General features: G+C 38.1%; 1 protein-coding gene across 1 annotated transcript in view; it reads left to right on the top strand.

Annotated features, from left to right (window-relative positions):
- Nucleotides 1-22,830, top strand: part of GRIP1 (glutamate receptor interacting protein 1) — a 364,416-nt gene that overhangs the window by 207,499 nt on the left and 134,087 nt on the right.

Genomic DNA, 22,830 nt, shown 5'->3' with positions numbered 1-22,830 from the left:
CTAATATTAGGTCAGGCTACGCACAACGAAGAAAAATAAACTACAAGGAGCAGAGCGTGGTGGAGGAAGAAAGGCCTGGGCTGCGTTCCAAAGGAAAGTCAAGATGGCCTCTATGCTGCCACGAGGCAGTCACATTTGAGTGAATCCAAAATGATGGGAGGCAAAAGGCTGAGAATGCTAAGAGAAGAGACTGGAGAGACAGGAGAGCTCCTGAGAGTCTGTAGGCTGGGATTAGACCTGAGATGCTGAATGAGACGGACGTCATTGCAGCCATTGAGCAGTTGAGGAAGCGATGGGGTTGTTTTTTGTTTTAACCTCTCTAGCTGCTGTACGCAAAAGAGACTGTAAGAAGTCAACAGTGGAAGCAGAGAGGCCATTTAGCAGGCTCTTAAAGTATTCAGAGCAAGAAACGATGGTGGCTCAGACCCGTGGAAATGGAAGTAGTGAAAAATGATTAAAATTTGAAGGTGGGTGTAGTGAAAAGTGGAGGCAGAAGTAGAGCTGAAGGTAGTAGAAAGGGGGCCAAATTTTGAAGAAGACAGAGAACCACTGAAGAGGAAGAAGATGAGTGCAAGAAGTGAGTAGGGACCTCAGAGGAGGGCTTAGTCGGAGATAGACATTTTGGAGCTATGAATGTATAGACGGCATTTTCACCCTGGGAGTGGGTGAAATCATGTAGGTGCCAGTAGATTGAGATGAGGTCCGAGGTCCAAGCTTGGGGCAGACCAACCCTTAGAGATCAGGAGAACCCACAGATGGCACCAAGGAATAGGGGCAGCAAGTGGAGAGCCAGGAGGATACGGTACCCTGGGATCCAAGCTAAGAGCCGTGTGCCACTGAGGAGGAAGGGAACACCTGGTCCAATATTGATGATAAAATGAATGAGATAAAGTCTGAGAATTGACCGTGAGACTTGGTAAGAAGGGAGTTTCTGAGGACGTGATGAGAATAGTTTCCATGAAAATGTGTGAGGGAAAGCCCAGCCTGAGTGGTTGAGGTGAGAACAGGTCTTGAGGAAACAGAGGCAGAGAATGTAGCCAGACTCCCAAAGAACTTCTCCATCAAGGGGAACAGAGAAATGGGAGGGCAGCCAGAGGGCACCTGGGATCTGGGAAAACTTTTGAAAAATATATAATCATAAATATACAGATACATGTATACACACACATTTATTTCATATTAGAGGATTCAGCAAGCTCATGTGCTGATTTGCTTGGTCTAGTGGAGTGGGAGAGTGCTGCCCAAGGGAGGCGGATCAAAGCAAAAGCAAAGCTTTTGAAGAGGCTCAGGGGGCAGAGGCTGGAGGCCCAGCCAGCACAAGCAGGAAGAAAGGCTGGGCAGAAGACAGGAGGGTGCCAGAGTTCTCCCAAGAGGATATGTGAGTCCCCTGTGATGACTCTATTTCTTAGGGAAAGAAAAGGTGAAGTCATTCACAGAGAGCAGGAAGAGAAAGGGATGCTGCAGGCTTGCCGAGGGAGGAGAAGGTGTCATTTCAAAGACGGGGAGAGTGGATTACCAAGGGCAATGTCAGAGGATTACCCTGCAGTACAAGTACATTCCCATCTAAATACAACACTCTTCTCTCTCACCAGCCCTGCCTCCTCAAATCAAAAAGGGATAAAGCCGACTTACCCTTCTAATGCTCCTGCCCCGTGTCATCTCCATGTATCGCATTCCATTTCCATTTGCAGCTCTCTTACTACGACTTCTTTCCATAAGCATTTCTGTTTATGAACACCCGGAGCATTTTGTGATTTTTCTGAGGCTTTTTGCAGCTTAGTTCACCCTGTTTCAAGTTGCTCTGCAATTGTTTTCCTGGATTCTAGATTTATATCTGATTTAAGGTAGCAGTTCCTTGAAGTCAAGGAAGTATTTCTTTATTAAAAATCCCCCCACTGAGTTTTGCCTAGCAGAATTCATAGCTGGTTCCCATGTTTGTTGAATTAAAGATTCTCCTTTCATGACTTACTTTAAGATCCCATCACTGTTGTGCATCACTCCTTACAAAGTGATGAAAGGGAGTAACAAAACGTGGCATGCTCTCACTAAGAACCCTCTAAATCTACCACACACATGCTCATAGATACATTTTCCCTCTGCATTCTGCTTTAAACATTGAAAACTTCACATATAGCTTTTTTTGACTTTAATATTTTTTAAAGACAGAAACTTTACTCTTGCAAGCACTTTTCGGAATATCTCCTGTTAAGTATTCCTCATGTTAGCAGGATAAAATTTCTCACCTTGAACCTTGACCCATTGACTTTTCTAATTCTTCTAAACCTTCCCAAAGTAGGTCATTTGATTCTTCAATACACCTATCACTTCTTCCCAGAATTGTGGTTGCAGAAACAAGGAAAATGCATTCCTTTCTTCAGTCTTGATGTATGTGACGCTGTTTCCATACCCTGGTTGTCTTTTTTCCAGTTGTCAGTGCTCTTTAGCATATGCTATCTAAAACTGAACATTTCCTTCAACAGCTGTGGAATGATTCACTCTTTTCCTCCTCATCACATAATACTTTCTGCTCTTCTTAGCAGTAAATGAGTCACAAATTTGATAAGTATTTAATAGATGTTAAGAAATTTGAGCATGGCTATACCAAGACAGCCCTGTAGCATCCCCACCAGAAATCTTGCTTTTCTCTGCAGACTTTGGGTATCATCCTCCATGAGCCTCAAACCCTTGAAATTTCAGCTCAGAGTGCTGCATCCCATCTACAGGTTATTAGGAGAGATCTTTGTGAAGGGTAAGTTTTTAAATTCACTATGACTAGAAGAAAAGTCAATGCATTGGAGTTGCCTGGCCAAACCGTAACTTGGTGGGCATAGGAAACCCAGCCCTGCAAGAAGAGAAAGAGGCATTTCTGCCAACTGATACTACACAGAACAAACAGTCTCACCTATACCTATGTATGTGCAAGAAGACCATCTGCCAAAGAGAACAACAAAAATGTGAGGTTCTCACCATTTGTATGAGCAGAAAAAATAGAGGATTGGAAACAAAAATGATCTGTGGTTTCAAGTCATATGAGAAAGAGATCAATATGTTCTCAATGATCTTAGAGGCAGGACTAGAAAGCATATGCTAACAATTATCAACCATCATCATTCCCCTGGCTGAGGGCAGCTCACAAGGCATCACATGTAACTCTTCACCCTGTTTCATGCACCCCACTGATCAGTTTTAATTCTATATTCATCCTGCTCTTTTCACTTTATCCAATCTGCATTTGAATACTTGACTTGTGCTTTTAGGGTAAGTTATGGGAAATCAGGTTTGAATACAACATAGGGTAGAACTATCCAAGAAGTACAGAAGGGCAGCACACCTTGCTGGCTAGGAACACAGGCTCTGGAGCTAGACTGCCTTGTTTGAATGCCACCCCTGCCACCTATTGCTATGTGGAATTAAGCTGCTTGCTTAAGTATAATGCTCCAGTTTTCCCATTGTGTGAAATGAGAATATAATGAGGATTATATGAATTAATATACATAAAGCATCTGAATTAGTTATCCATTGCTGTGTAACAGTATTACCACAAATTTAGCAGCTTAAACCGTACATACTATCTCAGTTTCTGGGGTCAGGATATTAAGCACAGCATATCTGGTCCTCTCTGGGGGTCTCACAAAATTCTAATCAATACGTGAGCTAGGATTGCAGCTTATCTTAGGCTTCACTGGGGAAAGATCTGCTCTCAAGTTTGCTCAAGTTACTTGCAGAATTCAGTTCAGGGCTTCACTTTCTTGCTGGCTATCAGCCAAGGGCTGCCTTCAGTCCCCCACAGCTGCCTGCTTCCTCACAGCCTGCAAGGCAGGGAAGTCTCCAGCATGAGATGCAGAATCACATCATGTGATAATGTACATCTGGAACCTTTGCCATATTCGACTGGTTAGATACAAGTCACATGTCATGACCATACCAACAGCTGGGGACAAAGCCAAGGGAGTGAACATCAGGAGTTAGGGACATGCGATATCACCACAGAGTCTGCCCATTGCAGCATACTAAGTCAGTCATATAAAGTGCTTCATAACTATTAGTTATCATTCACTGAAGCTACTGGAAATGGTTAATTTCTCCCACTGCAGTGTTCACAGAGAATGAACTGCCTTCTTCTTTTCCAGCCTACTCCAGAATCTTTCTGATTTCATTGCTGCTTTTCTTCTTGTATGCTGTCTCTTTTTTTCATTTTTACCTGGTCTTATCTGTGTTAAAATGGAAACTAGAGCATCCTATATGGTTTTCTTTGGTCTCCCTGGTGCCTCATAAAATAGCCAATCTTGGAGTTGGGGTGGGAGAAAGGAATGAAATACTTTTTACCTCCACTATGATTTGTCTTCTAAGGAAAGGGACCTGTGATTTTTTTATTGTTTCTGCATCTCTCAAAGTCCTAACCAGATTTGTTTACCTAGACTTCATGTGAAAAGGGCATCTTACATCACCAGGAAAAGGAAAAGTTGACCAATTGGACTTCTAGGCTCTCTGGATCTTGCTCTGAAGAACAAGGCTCTTTACCCATCTGCCTCACTGCCCAGTTTATTCATATGCCCTGCTATGTGTACAGAAGGCCTGATAGATATAGATTTTCTATTTAGTAGCCCAGTGCTGAAAGAGGACTGATAAAACCTCCATGGATGGCAGCACAGAATCCAGAAATATGTTCTTTATACCTGAGAGGTCATTGATTTACAACATTCATAGTCTTGCATATTAATTTTTATCAGTACATGTGTCAGCCCTATTTCTGAATTCAGTCTCTGAAGGATGTGACCCAAGGATTATATGTGCCCCATGCACAGCACCCAAATAGACCATGTCATGTACACACCTGTTCCTGGCTCTCTTAGGCTGGGGAGGGTGCATGGGAATGACTGAGGAACTCTATAGCCATGCTAATAACTAAATATTAGAAATACAATAATCATGAAGCATCCCTGTTATTTCTTTAATTTAGGCAATTTCCCAGTAGAGTATTAAGGTGTTAATTGCTTCTGCACTTCTTTGGTTGACAGATATGTCCTTTTTCACCTAGGTGAAAGAAGTAATTATTGTAAAGCTCTTGTGGGCTTGGTGAGATATTCTTTAATGGATTTTAAAGGCATTGGTAGGGCATTGTACTTTTAAAGAGAAACTGTCTTCTGTTCATGCTTGATAACAAGAATGGATATTATATTCAGACCACATGATGCATCTGTTAAAGGAAACACGCAATGGAAAAAGGAAATAGAGAAGAAATATATTTTCAGGGAATATGTATCCAGATTTCAGAGATGAGAAAAATATGTTCTTGTGTGTGCATGTAACACTAAGATGAACAAAGATGAAGTAAAACAAACAGAGAAAGTAACCCTTTTCCTTTAGATATTCAGTAAGGCATATATCTCCAGAATTTTAAAACAAAGTTATTATTCTCTGAAACTGGTGTGGACTTCCAAACAAGAGATTGACAGGTCACTAACTCAATACAAATCAGAAAATATTCTTTAATCCATTGTGTGAAACTGTCTTTCACAATTCATGCTTAAACAATATTTTGTTCTAATGTTTCATATTTACATGAAAGACAATCTTAAAACTTTTTATTGGAATTTGGAATTTTTTTATAAGAGTCTAGCAATTTGGTCAAGCCGAGACAATTCATGTTAACTGGTGATATTGTGGAAAGAAGGATGAATATAGAATGAAAACAATTCTAGCAAAGTAATTTGCCCATTATGTGTCCTTATGCAAGTTATCTAACCTTGAAAAATCTTCATACTGTCATCTGTAGGATTCTGGGTTTCTATGAAAATCAAATGTATGTGACTCTTTTGGCTGACTTAAATGCTATAAAGATGTGGACTTAGAGTATCAAAGAAAGATCTAGGTTTTGTGATGCTCAAGTTTATACCATTTGAGAATACAAAATATCTTTTTAAAGTTTGACAAAACAAAAGACTATGTGAATACATTGCTGAAATCTCTTAAGACTTTGGAAGAAGTCTGTGCCAGAGAAGTTCTTAGAAATTTTAGAGTCAATTACTCAACATGTGAATTATTATTATAGACCTACAGAATGCCAGAGGTGGGAATGGCCATATCTGTCAGCTAACAGGGATTCCCACTTTTTTTTTTTTTTTCTTTTTAAGCAATAGAAATATTTTCAAAGTCTTACATGAAAGCACAAGAGAGAAAACAGATAAGAGTAAGAGAAGGTGGGACCAGAGACTTTGGGATATGCCTATTTGTTTTTCTACCTTAAGAATTTCAGTTGAAAATGGAGTTTGGAAAAACGTATTTCATATATCCTGATCACCACTCACTGGCCACCCCCATACATTTCGACACCTGGAGGCTGGGATGTGTTTTTCAGCTGTTCTTAAGCCTGTAGAAGTTGTGATGTCATTATTACTTTCTGCATCTGCTCTTACCTGGCTGTAACTCATGGAGATATGATTGGATAAACACAACCTCTTGAAGTTTCAGGCAATGAACCTTTAAGGACCATTCCAGAAAGACATTTTCATTGTTCTCTAATGTATTCTGTTGACCCTGTCCCACAAGATCAAGGAAGCACACACATGAAAACTTGCCATAAGATTCTTAGCAGCCATGAAGAACATGCAGGGGACAATTATAGAACTTTCTAGTCAGTGCTCTGTCACCAGTATTATCAATGGCACAGAAAACAATATCATATAGAAAATGTGGATATCAGTGACACTGGTACACATGATGAATGTGGAAAAGTTGGAGAAATACCATAACTACTTTATTTCATTTATACTTTTCTATTCATATATATACTTTGTTCTCTTTAATAAGTATAAAATTTTAAGATCTTAGTGACAAGCTATCTTAATGTAATTTAATTGACAACAAATTCTTTCTTACTGGTAAATAAAACAAGTGTGTCTTATAAGTGATGATGTTTTGAAGTCAACAAAATATGGTAATTTTTATTTTTATTTTATTTTATTTTTTAAAAATGTTTTGAAGTACTGGAGATGGAACCCAGGGCCTCTCACACACGCTGGACAAGTGTTCTATCACTGAGCTACCTTCCCAGCCTAAAATAGGATAATTTTTAAAACCATATAGTTCAGTTTCCTTATTTTACAGTTCAGAGACTAAGGCACAGAGAAGGCCTAGTGACTTGCCCAAACCAATATGACCAGTTTTTCTAGGGCATAATGAATCATTTGCAAATATTTTTCAGGTGATTGCCCCTAATTAGCCCCAGACTTAGCCTTTGTTTTATCAATTACTACTGATCGTGTTGTTAAGGGCTTTAATGGCTTGAGATCTTTAATTTTTACTAGAATGAAAGTTATTTGAGAGCAGGGACTAAGTTTGTATCTTTTTTTTTTTTTTTTTTTTTTTTTTTTTAACTAGATATCAGTGTACCTAGCATTTAGCAAATGATCCAAAGATATTCAGTGGAAATGCAGGTGGATGGACAGATGAATGGATGGGATTGGATGGAAGGATAGATGTGTAGATAAAAAAAAGACAAAAACATTGCAAACACAGAAGGAGACTAGAAGATTGTTTTATTTGGGTAAGGTGATGTTACACATGATGACTGAAGTATTAATGCAAAAAATGAAACTAAAGAGGAAATAGTAGTGACTGGTTTGTCTACGCATTTCCTTACTGCTCAGTCTAATGAGAAACAATTTTCTTGGGGCAAGAATATAGTCATTTCTTATTGGAGAAAAGATAAACGGTTGACTAGGAAAGGGACCAATACAGAACACTGTCCTCCCTGTTAGGGTAAAGGAAGCCAAAAGTAGGGTATGAGAGCTGTCCTCGATATGGACCGTGCCGCCTCCTCCATCCTGCATCCTGGTGGGTCTCAGTAGGGCTATAATAAAACTCAAACTCACTGCAGCAGACTTCCTGGCTCCCCCGTAGAGAGTCTGCAGGGCCTCTCAATGGCTTGCCTCTTGGTTATCTGCAGCAACTACACTATTAGTTTTCCATCTGTTCCTTTATTTAAAATAGATCAAATCTCATAAAACAAGGGAAAGTCAAATATATGGTCCTGACATACAAGCATCTGTAACAAATGAGAGCTACTGATTTACTGCTACCCTAGTGGCTTGGAGTCTGCCAGAGGCCAGCCTTATTTTTCAGTCCTTTTCTCAATAGTGCTTCATTTACATATTCCTGTATCTACTGTTTGGCAATTACTTTATGATGAGTCTGAAAATTTATAGCATCCAGTTTTATGAAGAAGCAATTTCATGGACCTAAAATAGGTACAAAATGCCACTTAAGAAAAGAACCCTGATTTCAAATTTCAGTTTCCCCAAACTCCCAAATGGGAGTATTATCTTCCTTTCAGGGTTATTCTGAAAGCTAAACTAGATAATGGACATGAGAACATTGTGAAAAGTATAAACTGCCTGAAGATGATGGATAATCTCAAGAAGTATCAAGGATTTCTTTATTTTAATTTCTGTTTTCAGTCAGGTAATGTGGCTCATGCTAGATTTGTGGGTTCTTGGATGTCCCTGGAAGGAAGGGGACAAGCAAGTGTCCTTTTTCCCTGATTATTTAAGAAGTCTGGTTCCTGGAGGAAGTTGACCTTTTCTCCCTTTCCTTTTCAGGCTGAGTGGGGCTCCAAGCATTGCCCTCTCAGTTTGAAGAAGCAAGAGCCCTGAGGCAGTTAGCCTGTTCTCTTGTACTCTGGCTCGGCTCCCTAACAGAGGCTCATTCTCACTATCTGCAGTGCACACCTGAGACTCTCCATCTTAGGATAGGCCCTCACTTCCCAGGTGCTCCTTTCTTCTCACCCGCCCAGCTGGACACGACGTGCCCCTCGCTGTTCAGCTGGGTCAGAGCATCTGCTCATTCTAATCCTGGTATAGTAACTCTGGTTTTTCATAATTATTCAACATCAGATATGGATCAAAATAGTGCAAAATAAGTGAATTCCCCCAATAATATTTTATTAATTTACTAATTATTATGAATTTATTAATTACTGAGCAATTTTTAGTACTTTAATTTCTCTTACTGTTATTTACAATTGATAGTAATATTGCAAATAAATTTCCTACTTTCATCTAAAGAAGAACTTAAACCTCTAAGTATACATCTATAGTCTACAAGAGATTTCCCAGGACCACAGGTAGAGCTCTCAGTCTCCCAGGTCTTGTCATGGACTTCATTGAAGTTGTTGGTGTAGACATTTGTCTTTTAGGTATTTATAGAGTATGACCCACAGAAAAGTAGAAACTGTGGCCATTTATCTTTGAAATGCCAGTTCCTAATATACAGTCTAGCAATTATAGGTACTCAAAAATATTTTTGGAACAAAACAGCCTATGATTAGCTATAAGGAGATTGTAGTTAACTTCTGAAAGAGAACACTGAAGATCAAAAATAATCTGTTAGTAAGCTGGGACAATATGCTTAAGTTTAACTTAAAGAATCCAATTTTTAATCATGTCAACAACTTAAAAATGCAACTACAACTACTTACAAGTAAAAATCACAGATCATATGTTTTCCCAAAGGAAAACTTCTTGGGACTCTAGAAGCAGGCACCATTTCTAGATCTCCTGTCTGATGCTCTTTCTGATTATGGAGTCTTATGACTGTACATCACTTGGCCAGTCATGTTCTGGAAGAGAGAAGGTTTCACCAAGGTGAGCCACTTTCTATCTCTTAATAACTTGAATCCTAGTTTCATTTAGATTACTAGCTGATTTGTGGGAATATATGACCAATGGATTTGGGTGCTATTACTATAGAGTCCTTAAATGGACTCCAGAGGACTCCCTACTTAAGAATGAATTTCCCAGAAATCATATACAAAACTTTTCTGGGATAAGGGTCCACAGTTTTCATTACATTCTCCAAATAGTCTGTGATCCTATCAACAGTTAAATATCACTGCTAATTATTTTGTCTTATGTTAATAACAGTCAAAATACAGAAGATTGAGAATCTGCATACTTATATCTTCCAAAAAAATTAATGACAGTAATGCCATGACTAACATAAACACTATGTGACAGGTACTACTATGAGTTTTTTACAAGAAATATGTCAGTCTTCAAAATACCCTTGAGCGTAGAAACTGTTGTTATCCTCATTTTAGAGGTAAGGGAACTAAGAACCAGAAAGATTAAATAACTTGTTAATCAATTGTAACACCTAACAGCAGATTTTGACAAATAAATGATTTTGAAAAGTAGAAGAACAAAATGATTCTATTTTTTATATTTTAAAAAACAATTTTTTTCACTGAATTGTTTAGGAGATATTTGATATCTGAATCAGTTATACCAATAAGAGAGACCACATCTATGTATTCTCTTAAAGTCTGATCTAATCACAAATTATATTCCACATTTTTTAATTATGTCAAAATGAATTTTAATGTTATGTATAAATAAAAGGAAATGATAAAAATTTTCTAGAATAATACATTTTAAAACCTAATCTAAATGTCACATACTTTAGGAGTCACAAATTTTTATATTTGGCACTGCATGTTTGTAGATTTCCTGTCTTTTGAGATGCTCCAAGAAGAAACATATAGATATTAATCCAGACTTCCCCTTCACAGCCTGAGATAAATTCTGATCATAATTTTATTTCACATGAATATTTGTGCTGGGTAATATTTATACACTGTACATCCCTGCCACTAATCTAATTTATGCTCATGTTCCCAGGGGATGAGGGAAATTCTGGTACATCCCTCATGTCGTGACACAGCAGTGGAAAGTGCCAGAAGACCTTTCTCTGTTAGTCTGTGGCAAGAACAGAGACTGAAAATGCTGTTTATCACAGAAACCCAGCTTTGATCCCTGAAGCTTTGCTGAACCAGGGGATATTAGGAGGAGCTTGAAATGAGTATTGGAAAAAGCATCTGTTTATTTCCTGAGAGGGATAAACTTCCTAGTGGTACCACTAAAAGTAATATACCGATAAAACTGTAGTGTGAGCAATAATATTCTTTCCAAAAGTAGTACGCAGATATAACTCTCATGTTCTGATGTGAGCCCCATCTCCCTTGCTACGGCATCAGTTAAAATGATCAACCAAGCAAGCATAGGGAGATAACTCTGCTCCTGCTCAGACTCTGCTCCGTTATCACTCTGCTTCTGCAACATGCAGCCATAATTCTATTTGTCACAAACCACTGCTCACTGCCCTGACACAATGCCCTGTGTCAGGACTGATGTGCTCATGCCCTCAGCAGTTACTGGGATGCACCTGCAAGTGTCCCAGGCACCATTCCAGACCCTGGGGACACAGCAGAGAACAAAATGCTGTCTCTGACATCAGCATTTCAAAATTTGTGACTTACCATAGGGAGTTTTCATCGATGGTATTTCTGTTTTGCTGTTCATAGTATCTTTAAAAATGTATGCACTTCAAAGAGTAAGGAGCCTTACCAGTACCTGTTTTTCTGAACATGCTTCTCACTGTTGATTTAACACATTTTCTCTTTTTATGGTGTAGCTATGGAGTGAGGGTCTTACCACTTTGGAACTGACCCCCTGGTACTTAAATCTCATTGAGTTTCTCTTATACAATATTATGCTGCATATTTGCTTCTGTTCCAATTATTCACAACTCTACAAACTTCCTTTGTTTTCTAGCTTCCCTTTCTCAGTGATGGACATCAATACCCACCAATCATATTGGGAAACCTGAGGTCTTCTTGACCCTCCTCTTCCTTGCTCCTCCCCATTTCCTATTTGGTTTCTAACTCAAGGGAATTCCTCTTCATTAACATATCTGGAGTCCACACCACCCACATAACTAGTGGGGTATTTCAGTCTCTCATGCATTCCCTATGTATGATTTAGGCAGTCATCTATCCCCCAAATCCACCCTACCTCATAACCTGGGAACCTGTCTAGGCTCTAAACCTCAGCCTCCTTTAAAGTTAGGGGTGAACGTGGAATAAGCCATACCCTTGAGTACATATGCAAGTCAGTAATGAGTTCTACCAGAGCCTCTTTCCCCTCCCCTCTGCTGAACACAGATAGGATGTGTTCCTAGTGCAGAAGTTCCCAAACTTTCTCTGTTCACAGAACCCTGGTGGCTCAGCACATTTTTTACAGCACCCCTCAGCCAAATGAAATACAATAGTTCAATTTATAAAGTAGTTGAATCCAAAACAACATTGTGCATATTTTATCCAAACAGTTGTTTACCATTTGAAAAGAAACAAAAGTAGAAAGTATAAAATATGTTTATTTCATTCTTAAGTAGCCACAAGTGCCTAGTAACCATATATGTGTGTGTGTGTTGGGCATTGTACAGCTTCTCAAACCCACAAATCAGATTAAGCATCAACAATCTCACTTCTTGTTTCACATTGATTTTCACAGGGAACTTGATTTTTATCATAGCAATAACCAGAAACCAGCTTTGGAAAGATAGGACATCAAAAAAAGCGGTGTAGTATGATCAAATATTGAACTGAACTCCCTCAAGGTAGGAGATACTGTTGTGTCCAACAGATATAAAATATGGCTGTGTTTCCCTCAAAAATACAAAATGGCCCATAGTGGACCTGTGACTTCACCATGAAACTTAAGGTACCTCTATCTATGCACAGTTTGGGACCCAACGTTATAAGGAATAGCAGAGACACAAAACAGAAAAAATAGAAAAAAGCACAGAACCATAACTCAACATGGAAGAAGCTAACTGCTGATCAGAAACACCCACCTTGGATGTGGATTATGAGCAGAAATATAAGCTCCTGTTGTATGTGGGCTATTCTTTATTTTTGGATTTGCTAATACAACCTTGTATAACTTATTATATCACTTCAGTGGCTTTTTAATAGTTCTCTTTGAGCCAGCTGGAATGTGTTTCTCCCTAACACTTCATGTCTCCATTGCCAAACCATTGCTTCACACTAACAGCAGGCTAGAGGCTAACCTTTTGTCAAACTCAAATCAGAGCACTTCTCTTGTATATTTCATGGTCTAGTCTCTGTTTGCTTTCCAATCTCTTTTCTGCCAATCTCTCCTCATTCACCAAACCCTAAATTAGTGTCTCCATCTTGGCTACATGTTAGAACTTTAAAAAAGCAAAAACAAAGCAAAGCAAAAAAACAAAACAAACCCCAACTGTAAAGACTTTGATCTAATCAAAATGGATCTGTTTTTAAAAACACGAATTACAATACCCAATACCAAGTAGATAATTTAAATAGCCCTGTAACTATGAAGGAAATTGAATTTGCAATTTTAAAACTCCCAAAAAAAAAAATCTCCAGGCCAACATGGCTTCACTGGGAAATTCCACCAAATATTGAAAAAAAAAATTAAAAACAATTCTACACGACTTCTTTTAGAAAACAGAAGAAGAAATGCATTTCTCAGTTCATTTTAGGAAACTAATATTGGTACCATGATACCAAAACCAAAGAAGACAATACAAATGAGAACACTACAAGCAATACCACTCATGAATATAGATGAAAAATTCTTAATACAATATTACCAAATAGAATTCAACAACATATAATAACATTACATCAAATGACCAGTGGGGTTTATTTTAGGGATGCAAGTTTAATTCAGTATTACAAAAATCACTCAATATAAAAAACCATATTATCAAGATAAAGAAAAATCATATGGTCATGTCAACCAATGCAAAAAATTGACAAAATTCAAACACATTTATGAGAAACACTCTCAGAAAAGTAGAAATAGAGGTGAACTTTCTCAATTTGATTATGAGTGTATACAGGGAAAAAAAAAACTACAGCTAGCATAATAATGATGAGAAATTTCCCCCTAAGACTGGAAAAAACTAAGGATGTCCACTCTCACCACTCTTAATCAACATAGTGCTGGGAGTCCAGTCAGTGCATATAGCAAAGAAAGGTCAATAAAAGGCATATAGATTGGAAAAGAAGAAATAAAACTGGTCCTACTTGCACTTCATAGACAACTCTGATGAATTTATTTAAAAAAAACCTTTGAGAACAAATCTGAGTTCTGCAATGCCCCAGAATATAAGATAAATATATAAAAATCAATCATATATCTGTACACTAGCAATGAACATGTGTACCCTGAAATTAATAATAAAATGCCATTTACAATTATTCCCCCCAAAATAAAATACTTAGATATAAAACTAATGAAACATACAAAATTTGTATGCTGTAAACTAAATAAAAAATGCTGATGAAGGAAATCAAAGAATCAAATCTAAATAATTGGAGAGAGACAACATCTTTTATGGACTAGAAGACTCAATAGAATGAAGATGTAAATTCTTTCCAAGTTGATAAATAAGTTTAACACAAATTCTACCAAAATCTCAACAAACATTTTTGGTAACTATAGAAGAGATTATTTTAAAAAATTATATGGACAGGCAAAGGAATAATTTTTAAAAGCATGCATAAAGTGAGAAGAATTGTTCTGTCCAATTTCAAGACATTATTTAGTTACAGTAATAAATACTGTGTGGCATTAATGAAGGAACAAACACAGAGACAACCCAGAAAAAGACCCATGGAAATATGCTCAAATAGATTTTTTGGAGGGAGGAGTTAGTAGGGGTCAAACCCAGGAGCGGTTTACCACTGAGCCACATCTCCAGTCCTTTTTTATTTTTTATTTTTAGACAGGATCTCACTAAGTTGCTTGGGGCCTCACCAAGTAACTAAGGCTGGCCTGGAACTTGCCTCAAACTCCAGAGCCTCTGGGATTACAGGTGTACCCCCACAGCACCCAGCTCCAACTAGTTTTTAACAAGATACGAAAGCAACTTAGTAGATGAAAATAGCCTATTCAGTGAACGTTGCCAGAGCAATTAGACACGTATAAGCAAAAAAGAAGAAGGAAAAAGAGAAGAATCTTGACCAAAGTCTCATACTTTGTATGATCAAAATGAACCATAGACTTAAATGTGCATCATAATATTATAGGAATTGCAGGAAATATTTACCAACTATAGGGAAAATAGTGGCGAAAGTTTGAGGATTGAAGGCTTAGCAAAAGAATTGCTAGACTTGATAAAAGCATGATCCATAAAAGGAAAATCAATCAATTGGACTTTATCAAAATTTAAAATGGAGTCTCTATTGAAGACCTTTCTAAAAGCTTGAAAAGAAAGTCTGCAGACTGGGAGAAAATATCTGCAAACCATGTATTCAACTAGTATCTGTAACTTATAAGCAATTCTCAAAACTCAACATTCTGAAAGCAAACAATCTAATCAGGAAGTGGGGAAAAGTTATGAAGCGACATTCTACCAAACAGGTGGCAGATAAATAGACACCAAAAATTACTCAAAAATTAAAACTAGAATATCACTACACACACATCTGAAGGGTTAAAATAAAAAAAATAGTGACAACACCAAGTAATTTTTAGGCTGCAGACAAACTCCGTGACTTACACTGGTAAGAATGAAAACAGTACAGCTACTTTGGAAAACATTTTGGCAGTTCATTAGAAAACTAAATATGCGACTACCATATGACCCACAAATTATGCTCGTGGGTATTTATTCTAGAGAAATGAATATTTATGTTCACATGAAACCTGTAAATGAATATTTATAGCAGCTTTAGTCATAATAGCCAAAAAACTGGAAATAGTCAAGATGTCCTTCAATAAGTGTGTGCTCAAACAAACTCTGGCATATCTGTGCCATGGAATACCACTCAGCATTAAAAAAGGAGAGGACTATTACTACAAGCAAGAACTTGGACAAATCACTAGAGAATGAGGGTGAGCATAGAAGATCAACCCTGAAGATTTCACTGTGTCTAATTCCATTTATTCGACATTTCAAAATGGCAAAATTTTGATAATAGATACTAGGTTAGGAGTTTCCCGAGTTAAGAAAAGGATAAAAATAGGAGGGATGTGGCCATCCCTATAAAAGAGTAATAGGATGCTTGAGGTGAGGGAAATGGTCTGTGTCTTGACTTCATCCATGTTAATGTGCCAGATGTGATGTTATAGTACAGTTTTTTGTTTTGTTTTGTTTTGTTTTGCAGACTGCATTTTGATTCGCTGTACACAAATGGGGTACATCTTTTCATTTCTATGGTTGTGCACAATGTAGATTCATACCATGCGTGTAATCATACATATACATAGGGTAATGATGTCTGTCTCAGTCCACCATCTTTCATACCCTCATCCCTCTCATTTCCCTCTATGTAATCTAAAGTTCTTCCATTATTCTCTAACCCCCCACTTCCCCACCCCCATTATATATTATCATCCACTTATCAGGGAAAACATTCAGCCTTTGTTTTTTGAGGATTGACGTATTTCGCTTAGCATGATATTCTCCAATTCCACCCACTTATCTGCAAATGCCATATTATTCTTCTTTATGGCTGAATAATATTCCATTATGTACATATACCACAGTTTCTTTATCCATTCAACATCTCTAGTAATTAGAGAAGTGCAAATTAAAAAAACTCTAAGATTTCATCTTACTCCATTAGAATGACTATTATCAAGAACACAAACAATAATAGATGTTGGGGAATGTGGGGGAAAAAGCACAGTTTTACATTGCTGGTGGAGTTGCAAATTGGAGCAGCCACTCTGGAATGCAGTGTGGAGAATCCTCAAAAATCTTGGAATGGACTCACCTTTTGACCCAGTTATCCCACTCCTCAGTTTATGCCCAAAGGACTTAAAATCAGCATACTACAATAACGCAGCCACATCAATGTTCATAGCAGCTCAAATCACAATAGCTAGATTGTGGAACCAACCTAGATGCCCTGCAACAGATGAATGTATTACAGTTTTGCACTATGTTACCATTGGGGAAAACAAGGTAAAGGGCACAAGGGATCTATGAAAATCTACAATTATCTCAAAATTTAAAATGTCTTTAAAACTTAATATAAAAAATCCCATAAGCAGATATTCGGATTCTATTGGACTGGGGTGGGCCCGGGCATCAGCATTTTAAAAGCTGTCCAGGGGATTGCCACATGCAGCCAACATGGAGGAATTACAGATGGAACTAATGGAGTTTCCTTTCCCAGAACCATAGAATCCCCTGCCTTTTGTTGCTGCTCTGCTTTAACACCTCCCCTCTCTCCTTTGCCTGCCTGAGTCTGTCCCGTTCTGCTCCCCTGAAGGATCCAGAATACCGCTGGCCCAGGCTGAGCAGGGGCCTTGCAGGACACACCTCCCAGCCCTGAGTTGCCTTGTCACTCTGTCATCATCATAGTTTGTGTCTGCTTCTCCTCTTTCAACTCCTGTTACTAATATCCACTTTGTACATGTAGTTCCTGAATGTCGGGGGCTCGTCAAAAATTAGGGGTAACTCCCCTTTTCTGTGATAATACTTTCTTAAAATAAGCAATGAGGCAGAAGATTCCAGGCACCAAGGGTTTCACAGAACAAAATGCAATTATTATGCTACATAGGGTGCCGTACCTTTTTTCTATGCAAAGAGGTGTTACAAAACATAAGGTGGTCTGATGTGGGTCCAGGACGCCATGTGCCTGTGACACTTTTCTTTCTCTTTTTGTTTGTTTATTGGGTTTTTTTGTTTTATTTTCCTACATATCTGAGTAAATGTAGACTCTGACTAATTTGGGGAAGCATCTAGATGCTGAGGTCTTTGCCAGCCTCCCCACCCCTGTCCCCTGTGTCTGCGAGTCTGCTTTTCTTTACAGTCTCTCAGGGAGACGTTGGTAGTGTGACATCCAATCACAATTCCATTACCTCTCTCAGAGAGGTGTCATGGCTGGCTCTCTCCACTCTTTCACAGCAGTATTAAACAGTGAGCTAGTGTATATTGGCAACCCAGTTTTTCACAGAATCTTTGCAAGGATGTATGTTCTATTTTTTTTTTTTTTGCAATAATGTAAAATGTATCTTGTACCAGAAACATCATATTGGTACTTTTATTGATATGGTTAACTTTATAGACTAATTTAGGGAGAATTGACACATGCTTTATGTTGGGTTATGCTATCACTGGAATATTAGTTCCTAGATGGCCAGAGTTTTGTCCATTTTTTCTTTAGGCTTTATCTTCAGTGCTTAGAATACTGCTTGGAACATGGATAGCACTCAGTTTTTATTGAATGACGGAATGGGTTGCCTTTACATTTATTTTAGGTTTTTCTTTAGGCTTTTTTTAGTATGGGGATTGAACCCAGGGGCGCTTAACCACTAAGCCAGATTCCCCAGCCCTTTTTTGTATTTTATTTAGAGACAGGATCCCTCTGAGTTACTCAGGGCCTCACTAAGTTGCTGAGGCTGACTTAAAACTCATGATCCTCCTGCCTCAGCCTCCCAAACCACTAGGATTACAGGCATGTGCCACTGTGCCCCACTTTCCATTTATTTTGACTTTATATCCCTCAGAAGTCTTTTAAAGTTTTCTTCCTATAGCTCTAGCACATTCTCATGAATTTTTCCTGAGATTTGACTTTTTGGCTATTGAAGCAGGTGGTGGGTGGCGGTTCTTCTCTTTCTACGATGACTTCTAGCTGACTGTTGTTTGGCTATATAAAGGCTACATGTATATTACTGCATGCATATTAATTTTGTAAAATGCTGTATTATTAAATTTTTTTATTTGTGTGTAAAAATTTTACATAATTATTTGCTTTTGCCAAGTGTCATTATTTTTCTTAAAATTTTCTAGAGTTCAGTAACAAGAAAGAAACAACAAACAACTAATCCCATTCTATCGGTGGGATTCTTGTTGGTGATGTGAGTAAGCAGTGGTACAGATGTAAACCTGCAATTTCTTCTCTAAGATAATTAAATATGGTGATTAAGGAAAACGTCAAATCCAGAACCATGTTATTCCTTGCCATTCGGGCATCATCTGTTCTCTGTGCTGCTTGCTAATTTGGAGAAACTGTAATGTTTGCTCTTTGGTCCTCTTCATTTGGGGAGGAATATTTGCAATTTAAATCACAAAAGAAAGAAATTGTCAGTACATATTGACTTGCCCAAGTTCCCCTGTTTTACTGCAGTGTTGATTCACTAAGCCTTGATATATAAGTGAACTCATGCAAATGAATGCATCTGTCTTCATTTCTCTTTGCCATTAGATCATTATGCAAACATTAAACACCAAAAAAGACATCAAATGATTGATTACTTGTACAGAGAATGCAGGTTAGCTGAACGCAAACTCCAGAAGCAGGTTCCTCCCTTTCCAACTTCTTCTTCTCTCCTACCCCCTTTGAAAACACCTATAACAGATTTAGTCAATTCCTTTGGAACTAAAGATACTTATTGGCAGTCAGCATTCTTGTGATTCAGTGCATTTCCTTGCAACAATATTGTATATTTACTCCTGAGTTATTACCTAATTTATATCCCTTCTTGGGTCTGCTCTGCTCAGCTAAACCTGATCAATAATTACAACAGATTGGTCAGAAGACAAAACTGTGAAATAGTTGTTGCATTTGGAACCCCATCCTTTGTTTTACATTGTTTCCAGGACTGTCTCCTCTGTGCCTGCCTTCCTCACAACCCGCCTGTGGAACAGTGGCCTATGACTCTGCCTCTGTGACTAGGCTGAGCATCCGGAGGATAATAAGGGCCTTCATTTTTTTTCATCTTTGAGTTCCATTGATTGGGTCATAGTAGGCATTCAGTTAAGTTATTGAATGCACAAATTACTCCAATAACAGGGATATAAATATTTTCTTTCTTGTTATTAAAACTAGCTCTTAGGAAAATGTTTGAAATATTTTTAAATGAGAGGATAGTTGACTATTTCCAGTTTAAAGGGTAGCCAGATCAATGGATTTATATGTTTAGAGAATAAATTAAAATAGTCATTGAGTTTTTCTGGATTTTTAAGATTCAGCCAGAAACCTGGGAAGGACTTGAGTTCCTTCAAGACAAAACTGCACTGTCCTCTTTCTCCCTAAGACTTCTTCCAAACCCATGTGATGGTATTCCATTTTATGCAAGAAGTATATTCTTGAAAACCTGAGTAGGGACAAAATTTTTTATGAATGGAAACTTACTTCTCACATGCCTGGTATTGCTGTTTCATAGTTGTTTCTTTATGAATTTCTGGTTCAGCACTTAAAAACACTATGCTTCCCATGCTTCAAGAAAGAGCTATAACTGGGTACCGTGGCACAAACCTATAATCCCAGGAGCTCAGGGGCCTGAGGCAGGAGGATGGTAAGTTCAAGACCAGCCTCAGCAACTTACAAAGTCCTAAGCAGCTTAGTGAGACCCTGTCTCAAAATAAAAAATAAAAAGGGCTGGGAATGTGATTCAGTGGTTAAGCTCCCCTAGGTTCAATCTCTGGTCACACACACACACACACATAAAGAAAAGAAAGTCCCATCATCAAAGTTTAAATATACAGGATTACTCTGCATAATTCAAGAAGATGAGAATTCTTTCTTGGGCAAAATTGCTAGGCACTTCATAGCTCCGTGGTGAGAATAGTCACCCACCATTTTTTCCTGTCATCTTTGTTACTTTTTTAAAGAATTTATTATCATTATTATTATTATTATTATTATTATTATTATTTTAATTCATTGTACACAAATGGGGTACAACTTTGATTTCTTTGATTGTACACACACTGTTTGTGTGATCATACGTGTACATAGGGTTTGTCTCACTCTATTATCTTCCTTCCCCCCACCCGCTCCCCACCCCTCATTTTCCTCTACACAATCCATCCTTCCTCCATTCTTGCCTTACCATCCCCATTATGTATCATCATCCACTTATCAGAGAAATCATTCGGCCTTTGATTTTTTGGGATTGGCTTATTGCACTTAGCATGATATTCTCCAACTCCATCCATTTATCTGCAAATGCCATGATTTTATTCTTCTTTGTGGCTAAATAATACTCCACTGTGTACAAATACCACAGTTTCTTTACCCATTCATCTATCCAAGGGCATCTAGGTTGGTTCCATAATCTAGCTATTGTGAATTGAGCTGCTATAAACATTGATGTGGCTGTATCTCTGTAGTATGCTGATTTTAAGTCCTTTGGGTATAGGCCAAGAAGTGGGATAGCTGAGTCAAATGGTGGGTCCATTCCAAGTTTTCTGAGGAATCTCCACACTGCTTTCCAGAGTGGCTGCACCAATTTGCAACCCCACCAGCAATGTATGAGTATGCCTTTTTCTATTAACTTTACTTAAAACTTAGGCATTGCCTCCTACCAACAGAATTTGTAGAGGTTATTTGTTAAGTTCATCTCTTCAAATGTCAACTGGGCCCATGTGGGTTTCTATGGTGCATGTGAGGGACTGTTTTGTTTTGTTCTAAGGAGACAAGGGTGAAATGCACAACAATGGACATGGTTACAAATTCTTCAGGTCAGTGATATAAAATAACCTGAATTTTAATGCCCTTGCCCAGAATTTTGGTTCTTGAATTTCAATCCTTATTTGGTCTCTCATATAAAATGTAATGCATGAAGCTGACATCATAAGCATTCACAGCCTCTCTCTCCGCTTCTGCATTGAAGGGCAGAGTCAGCTCACACCCGTAGGGCTGTGAGACTGAAGGGTCAAAGCAGGCCTCCAGCGATGGTGGGCTGGGACTTGAGTATCACAGTGCCTGGAAACCTTGACTGCCCTGCCTGGAGTGACATTCTCTGTGGCTCTGAGGAAGTTAGTGACCTGATGACCCTTGCTTCCTTTCCCCAAGCACTCCATTCTTCTCACTAGGCTAGATGAGAGATTTCTTTCTTTCCCTGATTTGAATTTTTCATTGGATCATATACCAGCAGCAACAAGTTTTAAACGTTGATGATAAGCATTCATAGAGATTTTTAAAATTATAATGAACTGTTACATGTAATTAAGAAAAGGACAATCTTTTTTTTTTTTAATCTGACTTTGAAAAAGCAAGCCTGTTCTTGCATTTTAATGGGTGTCTTTGATATTTCAGAAGTTCATAACCCTGAAATTTAGGGTCAAAGTAGGACTTTGATTCTGGAGAAGATGGAAAAGCACCTAGCTTCCCCATTTGTACCCAGAAAGAGTGCAAGTAGAAAAGGAAAGAGTAATATCACGGGAGTCTAAAGCACTATTTATCATAATTAGCCTCTGGACAGGTGAATATTGACCTCATTTTTATTTCTGAAAGGAAAAATATTCTTAACATTTTCTTACCTTCTGTTTTGTGAAAAATGAAAAGATTCGAGTTCACTCTTGGTGTATAGACATTATTCCCACAAGATCTGTGAGAGTTTAAAATCATGTTGCATATTGATCAATTGACAGAGGTTAGCCAGAAATTCTGAGGACCAACACTGCCTTGCCCTACTGAGGGAGGAAGTCCAGCAGGAAATCATATCAGTTGTTGCTTGAGCCATTTGGTACTTTGTTTTTGAAAGACAAAAAAGGGTAGTTGATAATATTTTTCTTGAACCTGTGGTGAACTCTCTTGTCCTGTTTTCTTGGCTTCCTAAACTGAAATATACCAGGAACTTGGAGTCTGTTACTACACAATATGCATTCATGTTATTATTTAAAATCCTGTTCTAACTTCTTATCTGACAACTTTCAACTTTTTTGGAGTTACAAGGACAGAATTCAGAGAAAGTCACTAGGGAATAGTAGGAAACAGGGTAAATATCATCATTGGTACATAAGTCTATTTATTTCCAACCTAGAGCAAACCACCCCAAGGGTGCCAGGTGAATAAACCCTCCTGGAATACCTGCCTTGGTATTATCTGTGTGTAGCTCTTTACAAGACACTCTGCAGCTTAGAATGGAAGGAGACCATGAATATCTTTTCTCATAGAAGAAAACGTGAAAAGAGTTTCTGGGGAGAAGTCACCTAATCACGAAACAACATCTGTGGCCCTGCTCTCATTTAACAGGA

The sequence above is a fragment of the Sciurus vulgaris genome, assembly GCF_902686455.1.
Source record: "Sciurus vulgaris genome assembly, chromosome: 5".
Classification (NCBI taxonomy): Eukaryota; Metazoa; Chordata; class Mammalia; order Rodentia; family Sciuridae; genus Sciurus; species Sciurus vulgaris.
This window is presented reverse-complemented; position numbering and strand designations above follow the sequence as displayed.